The sequence below is a fragment of the Oncorhynchus clarkii genome, unplaced genomic scaffold, assembly GCF_045791955.1.
Source record: "Oncorhynchus clarkii lewisi isolate Uvic-CL-2024 unplaced genomic scaffold, UVic_Ocla_1.0 unplaced_contig_10886_pilon_pilon, whole genome shotgun sequence".
Classification (NCBI taxonomy): Eukaryota; Metazoa; Chordata; class Actinopteri; order Salmoniformes; family Salmonidae; genus Oncorhynchus; species Oncorhynchus clarkii.
This window is the reverse complement of record NW_027261057.1, coordinates 48,281-69,394: the sequence shown is the minus strand read 5'-3', so window position 1 is coordinate 69,394 and position 21,114 is coordinate 48,281. Positions and strand designations below refer to the sequence as shown.

The 21,114-nt window shown below is 37.0% G+C and overlaps 17 non-coding genes across 17 annotated transcripts; all 17 read right to left on the bottom strand.

Annotated features, from left to right (window-relative positions):
• Window positions 1–109: 109 nt before the first annotated feature.
• On the bottom strand, window positions 110–182 carry trnar-ucg (transfer RNA arginine (anticodon UCG)). Its single transcript has one exon. It is a non-coding gene; the product is annotated as a tRNA-Arg (tRNA).
• Window positions 183–1,618: 1,436 nt separating this feature from the next.
• On the bottom strand, window positions 1,619–1,691 carry trnar-ucg (transfer RNA arginine (anticodon UCG)). The gene has a single exon. It is a non-coding gene; the product is annotated as a tRNA-Arg (tRNA).
• A 3,405-nt stretch (window positions 1,692–5,096) lies between these two features.
• trnar-ucg (transfer RNA arginine (anticodon UCG)) lies at window positions 5,097–5,169 on the bottom strand. Its single transcript has one exon. It is a non-coding gene; the product is annotated as a tRNA-Arg (tRNA).
• Window positions 5,170–7,320: 2,151 nt separating this feature from the next.
• trnar-ucg (transfer RNA arginine (anticodon UCG)) lies at window positions 7,321–7,393 on the bottom strand. Its single transcript has one exon. It is a non-coding gene; the product is annotated as a tRNA-Arg (tRNA).
• Window positions 7,394–8,301: 908 nt separating this feature from the next.
• Window positions 8,302–8,374, bottom strand: trnar-ucg (transfer RNA arginine (anticodon UCG)). Its single transcript has one exon. It is a non-coding gene; the product is annotated as a tRNA-Arg (tRNA).
• A 1,317-nt stretch (window positions 8,375–9,691) lies between these two features.
• Window positions 9,692–9,764, bottom strand: trnar-ucg (transfer RNA arginine (anticodon UCG)). Its single transcript has one exon. It is a non-coding gene; the product is annotated as a tRNA-Arg (tRNA).
• Window positions 9,765–10,383: 619 nt separating this feature from the next.
• Window positions 10,384–10,456, bottom strand: trnar-ucg (transfer RNA arginine (anticodon UCG)). The gene has a single exon. It is a non-coding gene; the product is annotated as a tRNA-Arg (tRNA).
• Window positions 10,457–11,068: 612 nt separating this feature from the next.
• trnar-ucg (transfer RNA arginine (anticodon UCG)) lies at window positions 11,069–11,141 on the bottom strand. Its single transcript has one exon. It is a non-coding gene; the product is annotated as a tRNA-Arg (tRNA).
• A 908-nt stretch (window positions 11,142–12,049) lies between these two features.
• Window positions 12,050–12,122, bottom strand: trnar-ucg (transfer RNA arginine (anticodon UCG)). The gene has a single exon. It is a non-coding gene; the product is annotated as a tRNA-Arg (tRNA).
• Window positions 12,123–13,191: 1,069 nt separating this feature from the next.
• On the bottom strand, window positions 13,192–13,264 carry trnar-ucg (transfer RNA arginine (anticodon UCG)). Its single transcript has one exon. It is a non-coding gene; the product is annotated as a tRNA-Arg (tRNA).
• A 962-nt stretch (window positions 13,265–14,226) lies between these two features.
• trnar-ucg (transfer RNA arginine (anticodon UCG)) lies at window positions 14,227–14,299 on the bottom strand. The gene has a single exon. It is a non-coding gene; the product is annotated as a tRNA-Arg (tRNA).
• A 1,713-nt stretch (window positions 14,300–16,012) lies between these two features.
• On the bottom strand, window positions 16,013–16,085 carry trnar-ucg (transfer RNA arginine (anticodon UCG)). Its single transcript has one exon. It is a non-coding gene; the product is annotated as a tRNA-Arg (tRNA).
• A 1,713-nt stretch (window positions 16,086–17,798) lies between these two features.
• On the bottom strand, window positions 17,799–17,871 carry trnar-ucg (transfer RNA arginine (anticodon UCG)). The gene has a single exon. It is a non-coding gene; the product is annotated as a tRNA-Arg (tRNA).
• Window positions 17,872–18,779: 908 nt separating this feature from the next.
• On the bottom strand, window positions 18,780–18,852 carry trnar-ucg (transfer RNA arginine (anticodon UCG)). Its single transcript has one exon. It is a non-coding gene; the product is annotated as a tRNA-Arg (tRNA).
• A 617-nt stretch (window positions 18,853–19,469) lies between these two features.
• Window positions 19,470–19,542, bottom strand: trnar-ucg (transfer RNA arginine (anticodon UCG)). Its single transcript has one exon. It is a non-coding gene; the product is annotated as a tRNA-Arg (tRNA).
• Window positions 19,543–20,173: 631 nt separating this feature from the next.
• Window positions 20,174–20,246, bottom strand: trnar-ucg (transfer RNA arginine (anticodon UCG)). Its single transcript has one exon. It is a non-coding gene; the product is annotated as a tRNA-Arg (tRNA).
• Window positions 20,247–20,858: 612 nt separating this feature from the next.
• On the bottom strand, window positions 20,859–20,931 carry trnar-ucg (transfer RNA arginine (anticodon UCG)). Its single transcript has one exon. It is a non-coding gene; the product is annotated as a tRNA-Arg (tRNA).
• Between the last annotated feature and the right edge of the window lie 183 nt (window positions 20,932–21,114).

Genomic DNA, 21,114 nt, shown 5'->3' with positions numbered 1-21,114 from the left:
GATTATTGAAGTTGAACAACAATGTCCAAGCTTTTCAAAGCAACAAGACCAATGCCATATTTCGGGAAATTGCAAACATGTTCAAATTAGCTGAGCTAATGAAATTAAACAACCACGAAGGGACTCGAACCCTCAATCTTCTGATTCGAAGTCAGACGCCTTATCCATTAGGCCACGCAGTCTATGTGATACAGCCCTATTTGACATTATACAGACTTTGCTATGCAACAGTAGACATCAAAGTTGTGAACCTGTCCGAATGAGCAAAGCTAGTGATATTTAACAAGTAAGAAGATACCTTTTCCCTCAATCTTGCGATGCAGAATCAGACTCAATAATTCTCAGGCCTTGCAATATTAGATTATTAAAGATGAATAACAATGTCCAAGCCTTTCAAAGAAACAAGACCAATGCCTTATTTTGGGAAATTGCAAACATGTCCATATTAGCAGATTTAATGAAATTAAACGACCACGAAAATGCCTCAAAACCTCAATTTTCTATTTAGAAGTAAGACGCCTTAACCACGAGGCAACACCTTCTACTCCATTTTCTCCAATATGACATCAAACAGACGTTGCTTAGCAACAACAGACATCAAAATTGTGAACCTGTCCGAATGAGGAAAGCTAGTGATTTTTAACAAGTACAAAGATACTCTTTCCTTCAATCTTTCGATGCAGATTCAGACACAATAATTCTCAGGTCTTGCAGTCTTAGATTATTAAAGTTGAACAACAATGTCCAAGCTTTTCAAAGCAACAAGACCAATGCCTTATTTAGGGAAATTGAAAACATGTACGAATTAGCTGAGCTAATGAAATTAAACGACCCTATTTGACAGTTGAACAACAATGTCCAAGCTTTTCAAAGAAACAAGACCAATGCCTTATTTCGGGAAATTGCAAACATGTCCATATTAGCAGATTTAATGAAATTAAACGACCACGAAAATGCCTCAAAACCTCAATTTTCTATTTTGAAGTAAGACGCCTTATCCACGAGGCAACACCTTCTACTCCATATTCTCCGATATGACATCAAACAGACGTTGCTTAGCAACAACAGACATCAAAATTGTGAACCTATCCGAATGAGGAAAGCTAGTGATATTTTACAAGTACGAAAAGACTATGTCCCTCAATCAGACATAATATTTCTCAGGTCTTGCAGTCTTAGATTATTGAAGTTGAACAACAATGTCCAAGCTTTTCAAAGCAACAAGACCAATGCCTTATTTCGGGAAATTGCAAACATGTCCATATTAGCAGATTTAATGAAATTAAACGACCACGAAAATGCCTCAAAACCTCAATTTTCTATTTTGAAGTAAGACGCCTTATCCACGAGGCAACACCTTCTACTCCATATTCTCCGATATGACATCAAACAGACGTTGCTTAGCAACAACAGACATCAAAATTGTGAACCTATCCGAATGAGGAAAGATAGTGATATTTTACAAGTACGAAAAGACTATGTCTCTCAATCAGACATAATATTTCTCAGGTCTTGCAGTCTTAGATTATTGAAGTGTCCAATGTCCAAGCAACAAGACCAATGCCTTATTTCGGGAAATTGCAAACATGTTCAAATTAGCTGAGCTAATGAAATTAAACAACCACGAAGGGACTCGAACCCTCAATCTTCTGATTCGAAGTCAGACGCCTTATCCATTAGGCCACGCAGTCTATGTGATACAGCCCTATTTGACATTATACAGACTTTGCTATGCAACCATAGACATAAAAATTGTGAAACTGTCCGAATGAGGAAAGCTAGTGATTTTTAACAAGTACAAAGCTACTCTTTCCTTCAATCTTTCGATGCAGATTCAGACACAATAATTCTCAGGCCTTGCAGTCTTAGATTATTAAAGTTGAACAACAATGTCCAAGCTTTTCAAAGCAACAAGACCAATGCCTTATTTAGGGAAATTGCAAACATGTACGAATTAGCTGAGCTAATGAAATTAAACGACCCTATTTGACATCATACAGACTTTGCTATGCAACAGTAGACATCAAAGTTGTGAACCTGTCCGAATGAGGAAAGCTAGTGATATTTAACAAGTAAGAAGATACCTTTTCCCTCAAATTTGCGATGCAGAATCAGACTCAATAATTCTCAGGCCTTGCAGTCTTAGATTATTAAAGTTGAACAACAATGTCCAAGCTTTTCAAAGCAACAAGACCAATGCCTTATTTAGGGAAATTGCAAACATGTACGAATTAGCTGAGCTAATGAAATTAAACGACCCTATTTGACATCATACAGACTTTGCTATGCAACAGTAGACATCAAAGTTGTGAACCTGTCCGAATGAGGAAAGCTAGTGATATTTAACAAGTAAGAAGATACCTTTTCCCTCAAATTTGCGATGCAGAATCAGACTCAATAATTCTCAGGCCTTGCAGTCTTAGATTATTAAAGTTGAACAACAATGTCCAAGCTTTTCAAAGCAACAAGACCAATGCCTTATTTAGGGAAATTGCAAACATGTACGAATTAGCTGAGCTAATGAAATTAAACGACCCTATTTGACATCATACAGACTTTGCTATGCAACAGTAGACATCAAAGTTGTGAACCTGTCCGAATGAGGAAAGCTAGTGATATTTAACAAGTAAGAAGATACCTTTTCCCTCAAATTTGCGATGCAGAATCAGACTCAATAATTCTCAGGCCTTGCAATATTAGATTATTAAAGATGAATAACAATGTCCAAGCCTTTCAAAGAAACAAGACCAATGCCTTATTTCGGGAAATTGCAAACATGTCCATATTAGCAGATTTAATGAAATTAAACGACCACGAAAATGCCTCAAAACCTCAATTTTCTATTTTGAAGTAAGACGCCTTATCCATGAGGCAACACCTTCTACTCCATATTCTCCGATATGACATCAAACAGACGTTGCTTAGCAACAACAGACATCAAAATTGTGAACCTATCCGAATGAGGAAAGATAGTGATATTTTACAAGTACGAAAAGACTATGTCTCTCAATCAGACATAATATTTCTCAGGTCTTGCAGTCTTAGATTATTGAAGTGTCCAATGTCCAAGCTTTTCAAAGCAACAAGACCAATGCCTTATTTCGGGAAATTGCAAACATGTTCAAATTAGCTGAGCTAATGAAATTAAACAACCACGAAGGGACTCGAACTCTCAATCTTCTGATTCGAAGTCAGACGCCTTATCCATTAGGCCACGCAGTCTATGTGATACAGCCCTATTTGACATTATACAGACTTTGCTATGCAACAGTAGACATCAAAGTTGTGAACCTGTCCGAATGAGCAAAGCTAGTGATATTTAACAAGTAAGAAGATACCTTTTCCCTCAATCTTGCGATGCAGAATCAGACTCAATAATTCTCAGGCCTTGCCATATTAGATTATTAAAGATGAATAACAATGTCCAAGCCTTTCAAAGAAACAAGACCAATGCCTTATATTTCTCAGGTCTTGCAGTCTTAGATTATTGAAGTTGAACAACAATGTCCAAGCTTTTCAAAGCAACAAGACCAATGCCATATTTCGGGAAATTGCAAACATGTTCAAATTAGCTGAGCTAATGAAATTAAACAACCACGAAGGGACTCGAAGCCTCAATCTTCTGATTCGAAGTCAGACGCCTTATCCATTAGGCCACGCAGTCTATGTGATACAGCCCTATTTGACATTATACAGACTTTGCTATGCAACAGTAGACATCAAAGTTGTGAACCTGTCCGAATGAGCAAAGCTAGTGATATTTAACAAGTAAGAAGATACCTTTTCCCTCAATCTTGCGATGCAGAATCAGACTCAATAATTCTCAGGCCTTGCAATATTAGATTATTAAAGATGAATAACAATGTCCAAGCCTTTCAAAGAAACAAGACCAATGCCTTATTTCGGGAAATTGCAAACATGTCCATATTAGCAGATTTAATGAAATTAAACGACCACGAAAATGCCTCAAAACCTCAATTTTCTATTTAGAAGTAAGACGCCTTAACCACGAGGCAACACCTTCTACTCCATTTTCTCCAATATGACATCAAACAGACGTTGCTTAGCAACAACAGACATCAAAATTGTGAACCTGTCCGAATGAGGAAAGCTAGTGATTTTTAACAAGTACAAAGATACTCTTTCCTTCAATCTTTCGATGCAGATTCAGACACAATAATTCTCAGGTCTTGCAGTCTTAGATTATTAAAGTTGAACAACAATGTCCAAGCTTTTCAAAGCAACAAGACCAATGCCTTATTTAGGGAAATTGAAAACATGTACGAATTAGCTGAGCTAATGAAATTAAACGACCCTATTTGACAGTTGAACAACAATGTCCAAGCTTTTCAAAGCAACAAGACCAATGCCTTATTTCGGGAAATTGCAAACATGTCCATATTAGCAGATTTAATGAAATTAAACGACCACGAAAATGCCTCAAAACCTCAATTTTCTATTTTGAAGTAAGACGCCTTATCCACGAGGCAACACCTTCTACTCCATATTCTCCGATATGACATCAAACAGACGTTGCTTAGCAACAACAGACATCAAAATTGTGAACCTATCCGAATGAGGAAAGCTAGTGATATTTTACAAGTACGAAAAGACTATGTCCCTCAATCAGACATAATATTTCTCAGGTCTTGCAGTCTTAGATTATTGAAGTTGAACAACAATGTCCAAGCTTTTCAAAGCAACAAGACCAATGCCTTATTTCGGGAAATTGCAAACATGTCCATATTAGCAGATTTAATGAAATTAAACGACCACGAAAATGCCTCAAAACCTCAATTTTCTATTTTGAAGTAAGACGCCTTATCCACGAGGCAACACAACTCCATATTCTCTGATATGACATCAAACAGACGTTGCTTAGCAACAACAGACATCAAAATTGTGAACCTATCCGAATGAGGAAAGATAGTGATATTTTACAAGTACGAAAAGACTATGTCTCTCAATCAGACATAATATTTCTCAGGTCTTGCAGTCTTAGATTATTGAAGTGTCCAATGTCCAAGCAACAAGACCAATGCCTTATTTCGGGAAATTGCAAACATGTTCAAATTAGCTGAGCTAATGAAATTAAACAACCACGAAGGGACTCGAACCCTCAATCTTCTGATTCGAAGTCAGACGCCTTATCCATTAGGCCACGCAGTCTATGTGATACAGCCCTATTTGACATTATACAGACTTTGCTATGCAACCATAGACATAAAAATTGTGAAACTGTCCGAATGAGGAAAGCTAGTGATTTTTAACAAGTACAAAGCTACTCTTTCCTTCAATCTTTCGATGCAGATTCAGACACAATAATTCTCAGGCCTTGCAGTCTTAGATTATTAAAGTTGAACAACAATGTCCAAGCTTTTCAAAGCAACAAGACCAATGCCTTATTTAGGGAAATTGCAAACATGTACGAATTAGCTGAGCTAATGAAATTAAACGACCCTATTTGACATCATACAGACTTTGCTATGCAACAGTAGACATCAAAGTTGTGAACCTGTCCGAATGAGCAAAGCTAGTGATATTTAACAAGTAAGAAGATACCTTTTCCCTCAATCTTGCGATGCAGAATCAGACTCAATAATTCTCAGGCCTTGCCATATTAGATTATTAAAGATGAATAACAATGTCCAAGCCTTTCAAAGAAACAAGACCAATGCCTTATATTTCTCAGGTCTTGCAGTCTTAGATTATTGAAGTTGAACAACAATGTCCAAGCTTTTCAAAGCAACAAGACCAATGCCATATTTCGGGAAATTGCAAACATGTTCAAATTAGCTGAGCTAATGAAATTAAACAACCACGAAGGGACTCGAAGCCTCAATCTTCTGATTCGAAGTCAGACGCCTTATCCATTAGGCCACGCAGTCTATGTGATACAGCCCTATTTGACATTATACAGACTTTGCTATGCAACAGTAGACATCAAAGTTGTGAACCTGTCCGAATGAGCAAAGCTAGTGATATTTAACAAGTAAGAAGATACCTTTTCCCTCAATCTTGCGATGCAGAATCAGACTCAATAATTCTCAGGCCTTGCAATATTAGATTATTAAAGATGAATAACAATGTCCAAGCCTTTCAAAGAAACAAGACCAATGCCTTATTTCGGGAAATTGCAAACATGTCCATATTAGCAGATTTAATGAAATTAAACGACCACGAAAATGCCTCAAAACCTCAATTTTCTATTTAGAAGTAAGACGCCTTAACCACGAGGCAACACCTTCTACTCCATTTTCTCCAATATGACATCAAACAGACGTTGCTTAGCAACAACAGACATCAAAATTGTGAACCTGTCCGAATGAGGAAAGCTAGTGATTTTTAACAAGTACAAAGATACTCTTTCCTTCAATCTTTCGATGCAGATTCAGACACAATAATTCTCAGGTCTTGCAGTCTTAGATTATTAAAGTTGAACAACAATGTCCAAGCTTTTCAAAGCAACAAGACCAATGCCTTATTTAGGGAAATTGAAAACATGTACGAATTAGCTGAGCTAATGAAATTAAACGACCCTATTTGACAGTTGAACAACAATGTCCAAGCTTTTCAAAGCAACAAGACCAATGCCTTATTTCGGGAAATTGCAAACATGTCCATATTAGCAGATTTAATGAAATTAAACGACCACGAAAATGCCTCAAAACCTCAATTTTCTATTTTGAAGTAAGACGCCTTATCCACGAGGCAACACCTTCTACTCCATATTCTCCGATATGACATCAAACAGACGTTGCTTAGCAACAACAGACATCAAAATTGTGAACCTATCCGAATGAGGAAAGCTAGTGATATTTTACAAGTACGAAAAGACTATGTCCCTCAATCAGACATAATATTTCTCAGGTCTTGCAGTCTTAGATTATTGAAGTTGAACAACAATGTCCAAGCTTTTCAAAGCAACAAGACCAATGCCTTATTTCGGGAAATTGCAAACATGTCCATATTAGCAGATTTAATGAAATTAAACGACCACGAAAATGCCTCAAAACCTCAATTTTCTATTTTGAAGTAAGACGCCTTATCCACGAGGCAACACAACTCCATATTCTCTGATATGACATCAAACAGACGTTGCTTAGCAACAACAGACATCAAAATTGTGAACCTATCCGAATGAGGAAAGATAGTGATATTTTACAAGTACGAAAAGACTATGTCTCTCAATCAGACATAATATTTCTCAGGTCTTGCAGTCTTAGATTATTGAAGTGTCCAATGTCCAAGCAACAAGACCAATGCCTTATTTCGGGAAATTGCAAACATGTTCAAATTAGCTGAGCTAATGAAATTAAACAACCACGAAGGGACTCGAACCCTCAATCTTCTGATTCGAAGTCAGACGCCTTATCCATTAGGCCACGCAGTCTATGTGATACAGCCCTATTTGACATTATACAGACTTTGCTATGCAACCATAGACATAAAAATTGTGAAACTGTCCGAATGAGGAAAGCTAGTGATTTTTAACAAGTACAAAGCTACTCTTTCCTTCAATCTTTCGATGCAGATTCAGACACAATAATTCTCAGGCCTTGCAGTCTTAGATTATTAAAGTTGAACAACAATGTCCAAGCTTTTCAAAGCAACAAGACCAATGCCTTATTTAGGGAAATTGCAAACATGTACGAATTAGCTGAGCTAATGAAATTAAACGACCCTATTTGACATCATACAGACTTTGCTATGCAACAGTAGACATCAAAGTTGTGAACCTGTCCGAATGAGGAAAGCTAGTGATATTTAACAAGTAAGAAGATACCTTTTCCCTCAAATTTGCGATGCAGAATCAGACTCAATAATTCTCAGGCCTTGCAATATTAGATTATTAAAGATGAATAACAATGTCCAAGCCTTTCAAAGAAACAAGACCAATGCCTTATTTCGGGAAATTGCAAACATGTCCATATTAGCAGATTTAATGAAATTAAACGACCACGAAAATGCCTCAAAACCTCAATTTTCTATTTTGAAGTAAGACGCCTTATCCATGAGGCAACACCTTCTACTCCATATTCTCCGATATGACATCAAACAGACGTTGCTTAGCAACAACAGACATCAAAATTGTGAACCTATCCGAATGAGGAAAGCTAGTGATATTTTACAAGTACGAAAATACTATGTCCCTCAATCAGACATAATATTTCTCAGGTCTTGCAGTCTTAGATTATTGAAGTTGAACAACAATGTCCAAGCTTTTCAAAGCAACAAGACCAATGACATATTTCGGGAAATTGCAAACATGTTCAAATTAGCTGAGCTAATGAAATTAAACAACCACGAAGGGACTCGAACCCTCAATCTTCTGATTCGAAGTCAGACGCCTTATCCATTAGGCCACGCAGTCTATGTGATACAGCCCTATTTGACATTATACAGACTTTGCTATGCAACAGTAGACATCAAAGTTGTGAACCTGTCCGAATGAGGAAAGCTAGTGATATTTAACAAGTAAGAAGATACCTTTTCCCTCAATCTTGCGATGCAGAATCAGACTCAATAATTCTCAGGCCTTGCAATATTAGATTATTAAAGATGAATAACAATGTCCAAGCCTTTCAAAGAAACAAGACCAATGCCTTATTTCGGGAAATTGCAAACATGTCCATATTAGCAGATTTAATGAAATTAAACGACCACGAAAATGCCTCAAAACCTCAATTTTCTATTTTGAAGTAAGACGCCTTGTCCACGAGGCAACACCTTCTACTCCATATTCTCCAATATGACATCAAACAGACGTTGCTTAGCAACAACAGACATCAAAATTGTGAACCTATCCGAATGAGGAAAGATAGTGATATTTTACAAGTACGAAAAGACTATGTCTCTCAATCAGACATAATATTTCTCAGGTCTTGCAGTCTTAGATTATTGAAGTGTCCAATGTCCAAGCTTTTCAAAGCAACAAGACCAATGCCTTATTTCGGGAAATTGCAAACATGTTCAAATTAGCTGAGCTAATGAAATTAAACAACCACGAAGGGACTCGAACTCTCAATCTTCTGATTCGAAGTCAGACGCCTTATCCATTAGGCCACGCAGTCTATGTGATACAGCCCTATTTGACATCATACAGACTTTGCTATGCAACAGTAGACATCAAAGTTGTGAACCTGTCCGAATGAGGAAAGCTAGTGATATTTAACAAGTAAGAAGATACCTTTTCCCTCAAATTTGCGATGCAGAATCAGACTCAATAATTCTCAGGCCTTGCAATATTAGATTATTAAAGATGAATAACAATGTCCAAGCCTTTCAAAGAAACAAGACCAATGCCTTATTTCGGGAAATTGCAAACATGTCCATATTAGCATATTTAATGAAATTAAACGACCACGAAAATGCCTCAAAACCTCAATTTTCTATTTTGAAGTAAGACGCCTTATCCACGAGGCAACACCTTCTACTCCATATTCTCCGATATGACATCAAACAGACGTTGCTTAGCAACAACAGACATCAAAATTGTGAACCTATCCGAATGAGGAAAGCTAGTGATATTTTACAAGTACGAAAAGACTATGTCTCTCAATCAGACATAATATTTCTCAGGTCTTGCAGTCTTAGATTATTGAAGTGTCCAATGTCCAAGCAACAAGACCAATGCCTTATTTCGGGAAATTGCAAACATGTTCAAATTAGCTGAGCTAATGAAATTAAACAACCACGAAGGGACTCGAACCCTCAATCTTCTGATTCGAAGTCAGACGCCTTATCCATTAGGCCACGCAGTCTATGTGATACAGCCCTATTTGACATTATACAGACTTTGCTATGCAACCATAGACATAAAAATTGTGAAACTGTCCGAATGAGGAAAGCTAGTGATTTTTAACAAGTACAAAGCTACTCTTTCCTTCAATCTTTCGATGCAGATTCAGACACAATAATTCTCAGGCCTTGCAGTCTTAGATTATTAAAGTTGAACAACAATGTCCAAGCTTTTCAAAGCAACAAGACCAATGCCTTATTTAGCGAAATTGCAAACATGTCCATATTAGCAGATTTAATGAAATTAAATGCCTCAAAACCTCAATTTTCTATTTTGAAGTAAGACGCCTTATCCACGAGGCAACACCTTCTACTCCATATTCTCCGATATGACATCAAACAGACGTTGCTTAGCAACAACAGACATCAAAATTGTGAACCTATCCGAATGAGGAAAGCTAGTGATATTTTACAAGTACGAAAATACTATGTACCTCAATCAGACATAATATTTCTCAGGTCTTGCAGTCTTAGATTATTGAAGTTGAACAACAATGTCCAAGCTTTTCAAAGCAACAAGACCAATGCCATATTTCGGGAAATTGCAAACATGTTCAAATTAGCTGAGCTAATGAAATTAAACAACCACGAAGGGACTCGAACCCTCAATCTTCTGATTCGAAGTCAGACGCCTTATCCATTAGGCCACGCAGTCTATGTGACACAGCCCTATTTGACATTATACAGACTTTGCTATGCAACAGTAGACATCAAAGTTGTGAACCTGTCCGAATGAGGAAAGCTAGTGATATTTAACAAGTAAGAGGATACCTTTTCCCTCAATCTTGCGATGCAGAATCAGACTCAATAATTCTCAGGCCTTGCAATATTAGATTATTAAAGATGAATAACAATGTCCAAGCCTTTCAAAGAAACAAGACCAATGCCTTATTTCGGGAAATTGCAAACATGTCCATATTAGCAGATTTAATGAAATTAAACGACCACGAAAATGCCTCAAAACCTCAATTTTCTGTTTCGAAGTAAGACGCCTTATCCACGAGGCAACACCTTCTACTCCATATTCTCCGATATGACATCAAACAGACGTTGTTTAGCAACAACAGACATCAAAATTGTGAACCTATCCGAATGAGGAAAGCTAGTGATATTTTACAAGTACGAAAATCAGACATAATATTTCTCAGGTCTTGCAGTCTTAGATTATTGAAGTGTCCAATGTCCAAGCTTTTCAAAGCAACAAGACCAATGCCTTATTTCGGGAAATTGCAAACATGTTCAAATTAGCTGAGCTAATGAAATTAAACAACCACGAAGGGACTCGAACCCTCAATCTTCTGATTCGAAGTCAGACGCCTTATCCATTAGGCCACGCAGTCTATGTGATACAGCCCTATTTGACATTATACAGACTTTGCTATGCAACCATAGACATAAAAATTGTGAAACTGTCCGAATGAGGAAAGCTAGTGATTTTTAACAAGTACAAAGCTACTCTTTCCTTCAATCTTTCGATGCAGATTCAGACACAATAATTCTCAGGCCTTGCAGTCTTAGATTATTAAAGTTGAACAACAATGTCCAAGCTTTTCAAAGCAACAAGACCAATGCCTTATTTAGGGAAATTGCAAACATGTACGAATTAGCTGAGCTAATGAAATTAAACGACCCTATTTGACATCATACAGACTTTGCTATGCAACAGTAGACATCAAAGTTGTGAACCTGTCCGAATGAGGAAAGCTAGTGATATTTAACAAGTAAGAAGATACCTTTTCCCTCAAATTTGCGATGCAGAATCAGACTCAATAATTCTCAGGCCTTGCAATATTAGATTATTAAAGATGAATAACAATGTCCAAGCCTTTCAAAGAAACAAGACCAATGCCTTATTTCGGGAAATTGCAAACATGTCCATATTAGCAGATTTAATGAAATTAAACGACCACGAAAATGCCTCAAAACCTCAATTTTCTATTTTGAAGTAAGACGCCTTATCCATGAGGCAACACCTTCTACTCCATATTCTCCGATATGACATCAAACAGACGTTGCTTAGCAACAACAGACATCAAAATTGTGAACCTATCCGAATGAGGAAAGCTAGTGATATTTTACAAGTACGAAAATACTATGTCCCTCAATCAGACATAATATTTCTCAGGTCTTGCAGTCTTAGATTATTGAAGTTGAACAACAATGTCCAAGCTTTTCAAAGCAACAAGACCAATGACATATTTCGGGAAATTGCAAACATGTTCAAATTAGCTGAGCTAATGAAATTAAACAACCACGAAGGGACTCGAACCCTCAATCTTCTGATTCGAAGTCAGACGCCTTATCCATTAGGCCACGCAGTCTATGTGATACAGCCCTATTTGACATTATACAGACTTTGCTATGCAACAGTAGACATCAAAGTTGTGAACCTGTCCGAATGAGGAAAGCTAGTGATATTTAACAAGTAAGAAGATACCTTTTCCCTCAATCTTGCGATGCAGAATCAGACTCAATAATTCTCAGGCCTTGCAATATTAGATTATTAAAGATGAATAACAATGTCCAAGCCTTTCAAAGAAACAAGACCAATGCCTTATTTCGGGAAATTGCAAACATGTCCATATTAGCAGATTTAATGAAATTAAACGACCACGAAAATGCCTCAAAACCTCAATTTTCTATTTTGAAGTAAGACGCCTTATCCACGAGGCAACACCTTCTACTCCATATTCTCCAATATGACATCAAACAGACGTTGCTTAGCAACAACAGACATCAAAATTGTGAACCTATCCGAATGAGGAAAGATAGTGATATTTTACAAGTACGAAAAGACTATGTCTCTCAATCAGACATAATATTTCTCAGGTCTTGCAGTCTTAGATTATTGAAGTGTCCAATGTCCAAGCTTTTCAAAGCAACAAGACCAATGCCTTATTTCGGGAAATTGCAAACATGTTCAAATTAGCTGAGCTAATGAAATTAAACAACCACGAAGGGACTCGAACTCTCAATCTTCTGATTCGAAGTCAGACGCCTTATCCATTAGGCCACGCAGTCTATGTGATACAGCCCTATTTGACATTATACAGACTTTGCTATGCAACAGTAGACATCAAAGTTGTGAACCTGTCCGAATGAGCAAAGCTAGTGATATTTAACAAGTAAGAAGATACCTTTTCCCTCAATCTTGCGATGCAGAATCAGACTCAATAATTCTCAGGCCTTGCCATATTAGATTATTAAAGATGAATAACAATGTCCAAGCCTTTCAAAGAAACAAGACCAATGCCTTATATTTCTCAGGTCTTGCAGTCTTAGATTATTGAAGTTGAACAACAATGTCCAAGCTTTTCAAAGCAACAAGACCAATGCCATATTTCGGGAAATTGCAAACATGTTCAAATTAGCTGAGCTAATGAAATTAAACAACCACGAAGGGACTCGAACCCTCAATCTTCTGATTCGAAGTCAGACGCCTTATCCATTAGGCCACGCAGTCTATGTGATACAGCCCTATTTGACATTATACAGACTTTGCTATGCAACAGTAGACATCAAAGTTGTGAACCTGTCCGAATGAGCAAAGCTAGTGATATTTAACAAGTAAGAAGATACCTTTTCCCTCAATCTTGCGATGCAGAATCAGACTCAATAATTCTCAGGCCTTGCAATATTAGATTATTAAAGATGAATAACAATGTCCAAGCCTTTCAAAGAAACAAGACCAATGCCTTATTTCGGGAAATTGCAAACATGTCCATATTAGCAGATTTAATGAAATTAAACGACCACGAAAATGCCTCAAAACCTCAATTTTCTATTTTGAAGTAAGACGCCTTATCCACGAGGCAACACCTTCTACTCCATATTCTCCGATATGACATCAAACAGACGTTGCTTAGCAACAACAGACATCAAAATTGTGAACCTATCCGAATGAGGAAAGCTAGTGATATTTTACAAGTACGAAAAGACTATGTCCCTCAATCAGACATAATATTTCTCAGGTCTTGCAGTCTTAGATTATTGAAGTTGAACAACAATGTCCAAGCTTTTCAAAGCAACAAGACCAATGCCTTATTTCGGGAAATTGCAAACATGTCCATATTAGCAGATTTAATGAAATTAAACGACCACGAAAATGCCTCAAAACCTCAATTTTCTATTTTGAAGTAAGACGCCTTATCCACGAGGCAACACCTTCTACTCCATATTCTCCGATATGACATCAAACAGACGTTGCTTAGCAACAACAGACATCAAAATTGTGAACCTATCCGAATGAGGAAAGATAGTGATATTTTACAAGTACGAAAAGACTATGTCTCTCAATCAGACATAATATTTCTCAGGTCTTGCAGTCTTAGATTATTGAAGTGTCCAATGTCCAAGCAACAAGACCAATGCCTTATTTCGGGAAATTGCAAACATGTTCAAATTAGCTGAGCTAATGAAATTAAACAACCACGAAGGGACTCGAACCCTCAATCTTCTGATTCGAAGTCAGACGCCTTATCCATTAGGCCACGCAGTCTATGTGATACAGCCCTATTTGACATTATACAGACTTTGCTATGCAACCATAGACATAAAAATTGTGAAACTGTCCGAATGAGGAAAGCTAGTGATTTTTAACAAGTACAAAGCTACTCTTTCCTTCAATCTTTCGATGCAGATTCAGACACAATAATTCTCAGGCCTTGCAGTCTTAGATTATTAAAGTTGAACAACAATGTCCAAGCTTTTCAAAGCAACAAGACCAATGCCTTATTTAGGGAAATTGCAAACATGTACGAATTAGCTGAGCTAATGAAATTAAACGACCCTATTTGACATCATACAGACTTTGCTATGCAACAGTAGACATCAAAGTTGTGAACCTGTCCGAATGAGGAAAGCTAGTGATATTTAACAAGTAAGAAGATACCTTTTCCCTCAAATTTGCGATGCAGAATCAGACTCAATAATTCTCAGGCCTTGCAATATTAGATTATTAAAGATGAATAACAATGTCCAAGCCTTTCAAAGAAACAAGACCAATGCCTTATTTCGGGAAATTGCAAACATGTCCATATTAGCAGATTTAATGAAATTAAACGACCACGAAAATGCCTCAAAACCTCAATTTTCTATTTAGAAGTAAGACGCCTTAACCACGAGGCAACACCTTCTACTCCATTTTCTCCAATATGACATCAAACAGACGTTGCTTAGCAACAACAGACATCAAAATTGTGAACCTGTCCGAATGAGGAAAGCTAGTGATTTTTAACAAGTACAAAGATACTCTTTCCTTCAATCTTTCGATGCAGATTCAGACACAATAATTCTCAGGTCTTGCAGTCTTAGATTATTAAAGTTGAACAACAATGTCCAAGCTTTTCAAAGCAACAAGACCAATGCCTTATTTAGGGAAATTGAAAACATGTACGAATTAGCTGAGCTAATGAAATTAAACGACCCTATTTGACAGTTGAACAACAATGTCCAAGCTTTTCAAAGAAACAAGACCAATGCCTTATTTCGGGAAATTGCAAACATGTCCATATTAGCAGATTTAATGAAATTAAACGACCACGAAAATGCCTCAAAACTTCAATTTTCTATTTTGAAGTAAGACGCCTTATCCACGAGGCAACACCTTCTACTCCATATTCTCCGATATGACATCAAACAGACGTTGCTTAGCAACAACAGACATCAAAATTGTGAACCTATCCGAATGAGGAAAGCTAGTGATATTTTACAAGTACGAAAAGACTATGTCCCTCAATCAGACATAATATTTCTCAGGTCTTGCAGTCTTAGATTATTGAAGTTGAACAACAATGTCCAAGCTTTTCAAAGCAACAAGACCAATGCCTTATTTCGGGAAATTGCAAACATGTCCATATTAGCAGATTTAATGAAATTAAACGACCACGAAAATGCCTCAAAACCTCAATTTTCTATTTTGAAGTAAGACGCCTTATCCACGAGGCAACACCTTCTACTCCATATTCTCCGATATGACATCAAACAGACGTTGCTTAGCAACAACAGACATCAAAATTGTGAACCTATCCGAATGAGGAAAGATAGTGATATTTTACAAGTACGAAAAGACTATGTCTCTCAATCAGACATAATATTTCTCAGGTCTTGCAGTCTTAGATTATTGAAGTGTCCAATGTCCAAGCAACAAGACCAATGCCTTATTTCGGGAAATTGCAAACATGTTCAAATTAGCTGAGCTAATGAAATTAAACAACCACGAAGGGACTCGAACCCTCAATCTTCTGATTCGAAGTCAGACGCCTTATCCATTAGGCCACGCAGTCTATGTGATACAGCCCTATTTGACATTATACAGACTTTGCTATGCAACCATAGACATAAAAATTGTGAAACTGTCCGAATGAGGAAAGCTAGTGATTTTTAACAAGTACAAAGCTACTCTTTCCTTCAATCTTTCGATGCAGATTCAGACACAATAATTCTCAGGCCTTGCAGTCTTAGATTATTAAAGTTGAACAACAATGTCCAAGCTTTTCAAAGCAACAAGACCAATGCCTTATTTAGGGAAATTGCAAACATGTACGAATTAGCTGAGCTAATGAAATTAAACGACCCTATTTGACATCATACAGACTTTGCTATGCAACAGTAGACATCAAAGTTGTGAACCTGTCCGAATGAGGAAAGCTAGTGATATTTAACAAGTAAGAAGATACCTTTTCCCTCAAATTTGCGATGCAGAATCAGACTCAATAATTCTCAGGCCTTGCAATATTAGATTATTAAAGATGAATAACAATGTCCAAGCCTTTCAAAGAAACAAGACCAATGCCTTATTTCGGGAAATTGCAAACATGTCCATATTAGCAGATTTAATGAAATTAAACGACCACGAAAATGCTTCAAAACCTCAATTTTCTATTTAGAAGTAAGACGCCTTAACCACGAGGCAACACCTTCTACTCCATTTTCTCCAATATGACATCAAACAGACGTTGCTTAGCAACAACAGACATCAAAATTGTGAACCTGTCCGAATGAGGAAAGCTAGTGATTTTTAACAAGTACAAAGATACTCTTTCCTTCAATCTTTCGATGCAGATTCAGACACAATAATTCTCAGGTCTTGCAGTCTTAGATTATTAAAGTTGAACAACAATGTCCAAGCTTTTCAAAGCAACAAGACCAATGCCTTATTTAGGGAAATTGAAAACATGTACGAATTAGCTGAGCTAATGAAATTAAACGACCCTATTTGACAGTTGAACAACAATGTCCAAGCTTTTCAAAGAAACAAGACCAATGCCTTATTTCGGGAAATTGCAAACATGTCCATATTAGCAGATTTAATGAAATTAAACGACCACGAAAATGCCTCAAAACCTCAATTTTCTATTTTGAAGTAAGACGCCTTATCCATGAGGCAACACCTTCTACTCCATATTCTCCGATATGACATCAAACAGACGTTGCTTAGCAACAACAGACATCAAAATTGTGAACCTATCCGAATGAGGAAAGCTAGTGATATTTTACAAGTACGAAAATACTATGTCCCTCAATCAGACATAATATTTCTCAGGTCTTGCAGTCTTAGATTATTGAAGTTGAACAACAATGTCCAAGCTTTTCAAAGCAACAAGACCAATGCCTTATTTCGGGAAATTGCAAACATGTCCATATTAGCAGATTTAATGAAATTAAACGACCACGAAAATGCCTCAAAACCTCAATTTTCTATTTTGAAGTAAGACGCCTTATCCACGAGGCAACACCTTCTACTCCATATTCTCCGATATGACATCAAACAGACGTTGCTTAGCAACAACAGACATCAAAATTGTGAACCTATCCGAATGAGGAAAGATAGTGATATTTTACAAGTACGAAAAGACTATGTCTCTCAATCAGACATAATATTTCTCAGGTCTTGCAGTCTTAGATTATTGAAGTGTCCAATGTCCAAGCAACAAGACCAATGCCTTATTTCGGGAAATTGCAAACATGTTCAAATTAGCTGAGCTAATGAAATTAAACAACCACGAAGGGACTCGAACCCTCAATCTTCTGATTCGAAGTCAGACGCCTTATCCATTAGGCCACGCAGTCTATGTGATACAGCCCTATTTGACATTATACAGACTTTGCTATGCAACCATAGACATAAAAATTGTGAAACTGTCCGAATGAGGAAAGCTAGTGATTTTTAACAAGTACAAAGCTACTCTTTCCTTCAATCTTTCGATGCAGATTCAGACACAATAATTCTCAGGCCTTGCAGTCTTAGATTATTAAAGTTGAACAACAATGTCCAAGCTTTTCAAAGCAACAAGACCAATGCCTTATTTAGGGAAATTGCAAACATGTACGAATTAGCTGAGCTAATGAAATTAAACGACCCTATTTGACATCATACAGACTTTGCTATGCAACAGTAGACATCAAAGTTGTGAACCTGTCCGAATGAGGAAAGCTAGTGATATTTAACAAGTAAGAAGATACCTTTTCCCTCAAATTTGCGATGCAGAATCAGACTCAATAATTCTCAGGCCTTGCAATATTAGATTATTAAAGATGAATAACAATGTCCAAGCCTTTCAAAGAAACAAGACCAATGCCTTATTTCGGGAAATTGCAAACATGTCCATATTAGCAGATTTAATGAAATTAAACGACCACGAAAATGCCTCAAAACCTCAATTTTCTATTTAGAAGTAAGACGCCTTATCCATGAGGCAACACCTTCTACTCCATATTCTCCGATATGACATCAAACAGACGTTGCTTAGCAACAACAGACATCAAAATTGTGAACCTATCCGAATGAGGAAAGCTAGTGATATTTTACAAGTACGAAAATACTATGTCCCTCAATCAGACATAATATTTCTCAGGTCTTGCAGTCTTAGATTATTGAAGTTGAACAACAATGTCCAAGCTTTTCAAAGCAACAAGACCAATGACATATTTCGGGAAATTGCAAACATGTTCAAATTAGCTGAGCTAATGAAATTAAACAACCACGAAGGGACTCGAACCCTCAATCTTCTGATTCGAAGTCAGACGCCTTATCCATTAGGCCACGCAGTCTATGTGATACAGCCCTATTTGACATTATACAGACTTTGCTATGCAACAGTAGACATCAAAGTTGTGAACCTGTCCGAATGAGGAAAGCTAGTGATATTTAACAAGTAAGAAGATACCTTTTCCCTCAATCTTGCGATGCAGAATCAGACTCAATAATTCTCAGGCCTTGCAATATTAGATTATTAAAGATGAATAACAATGTCCAAGCCTTTCAAAGAAACAAGACCAATGCCTTATTTCGGGAAATTGCAAACATGTCCATATTAGCAGATTTAATGAAATTAAACGACCACGAAAATGCCTCAAAACCTCAATTTTCTATTTTGAAGTAAGACGCCTTATCCACGAGGCAACACCTTCTACTCCATATTCTCCAATATGACATCAAACAGACGTTGCTTAGCAACAACAGACATCAAAATTGTGAACCTATCCGAATGAGGAAAGATAGTGATATTTTACAAGTACGAAAAGACTATGTCTCTCAATCAGACATAATATTTCTCAGGTCTTGCAGTCTTAGATTATTGAAGTGTCCAATGTCCAAGCAACAAGACCAATGCCTTATTTCGGGAAATTGCAAACATGTTCAAATTAGCTGAGCTAATGAAATTAAACAACCACGAAGGGACTCGAACCCTCAATCTTCTGATTCGAAGTCAGACGCCTTATCCATTAGGCCACGCAGTCTATGTGATACAGCCCTATTTGACATTATACAGACTTTGCTATGCAACCATAGACATAAAAATTGTGAAACTGTCCGAATGAGGAAAGCTAGTGATTTTTAACAAGTACAAAGCTACTCTTTCCTTCAATCTTTCGATGCAGATTCAGACACAATAATTCTCAGGCCTTGCAGTCTTAGATTATTAAAGTTGAACAACAATGTCCAAGCTTTTCAAAGCAACAAGACCAATGCCTTATTTAGCGAAATTGCAAACATGTCCATATTAGCAGATTTAATGAAATTAAACGACCACGAAAATGCCTCAAAACCTCAATTTTCTATTTTGAAGTAAGACGCCTTATCCACGAGGCAACACCTTCTACTCCATATTCTCCGATATGACATCAAACAGACGTTGCTTAGCAACAACAGACATCAAAATTGTGAACCTATCCGAATGAGGAAAGCTAGTGATATTTTACAAGTACGAAATTACTATGTACCTCAATCAGACATAATATTTCTCAGGTCTTGCAGTCTTAGATTATTGAAGTTGAACAACAATGTCCAAGCTTTTCAAAGCAACAAGACCAATGCCATATTTCGGGAAATTGCAAACATGTTCAAATTAGCTGAGCTAATGAAATTAAACAACCACGAAGGGACTCGAACCCTCAATCTTCTGATTCGAAGTCAGACGCCTTATCCATTAGGCCACGCAGTCTATGTGACACAGCCCTATTTGACATTATACAGACTTTGCTATGCAACAGTAGACATCAAAGTTGTGAACCTGTCCGAATGAGGAAAGCTAGTGATATTTAACAAGTAAGAGGATACCTTTTCCCTCAATCTTGCGATGCAGAATCAGACTCAATAATTCTCAGGCCTTGCAATATTAGATTATTAAAGATGAATAACAATGTCCAAGCCTTTCAAAGAAACAAGACCAATGCCTTATTTCGGGAAATTGCAAACATGTCCATATTAGCAGATTTAATGAAATTAAATGACCACGAAAATGCCTCAAAACCTCAATTTTCTGTTTCGAAGTAAGACGCCTTATCCACGAGGCAACACCTTCTACTCCATATTCTCCGATATGACATCAAACAGACGTTGTTTAGCAACAACAGACATCAAAATTGTGAACCTATCCGAATGAGGAAAGCTAGTGATATTTTACAAGTACGAAAATCAGACATAATATTTCTCAGGTCTTGCAGTCTTAGATTATTGAAGTGTCCAATGTCCAAGCTTTTCAAAGCAACAAGACCAATGCCTTATTTCGGGAAATTGCAAACATGTTCAAATTAGCTGAGCTAATGAAATTAAACAACCACGAAGGGACTCGAACCCTCAATCTTCTGATTCGAAGTCAGACGCCTTATCCATTAGGCCACGCAGTCTATGTGAAACAGCCCTATTTGACATTATACAGACTTTGCTATGCAACAGTAGACATCAAAGTTGTGAACCTGTCCGAATGAGCAAAGCTAGTGATATTTAACAAGTAAGAAGATACCTTTTCCCTCAATCTTGCGATGCAGAATCAGACTCAATAATTCTCAGGCCTTGCAGTCTTAGATGAT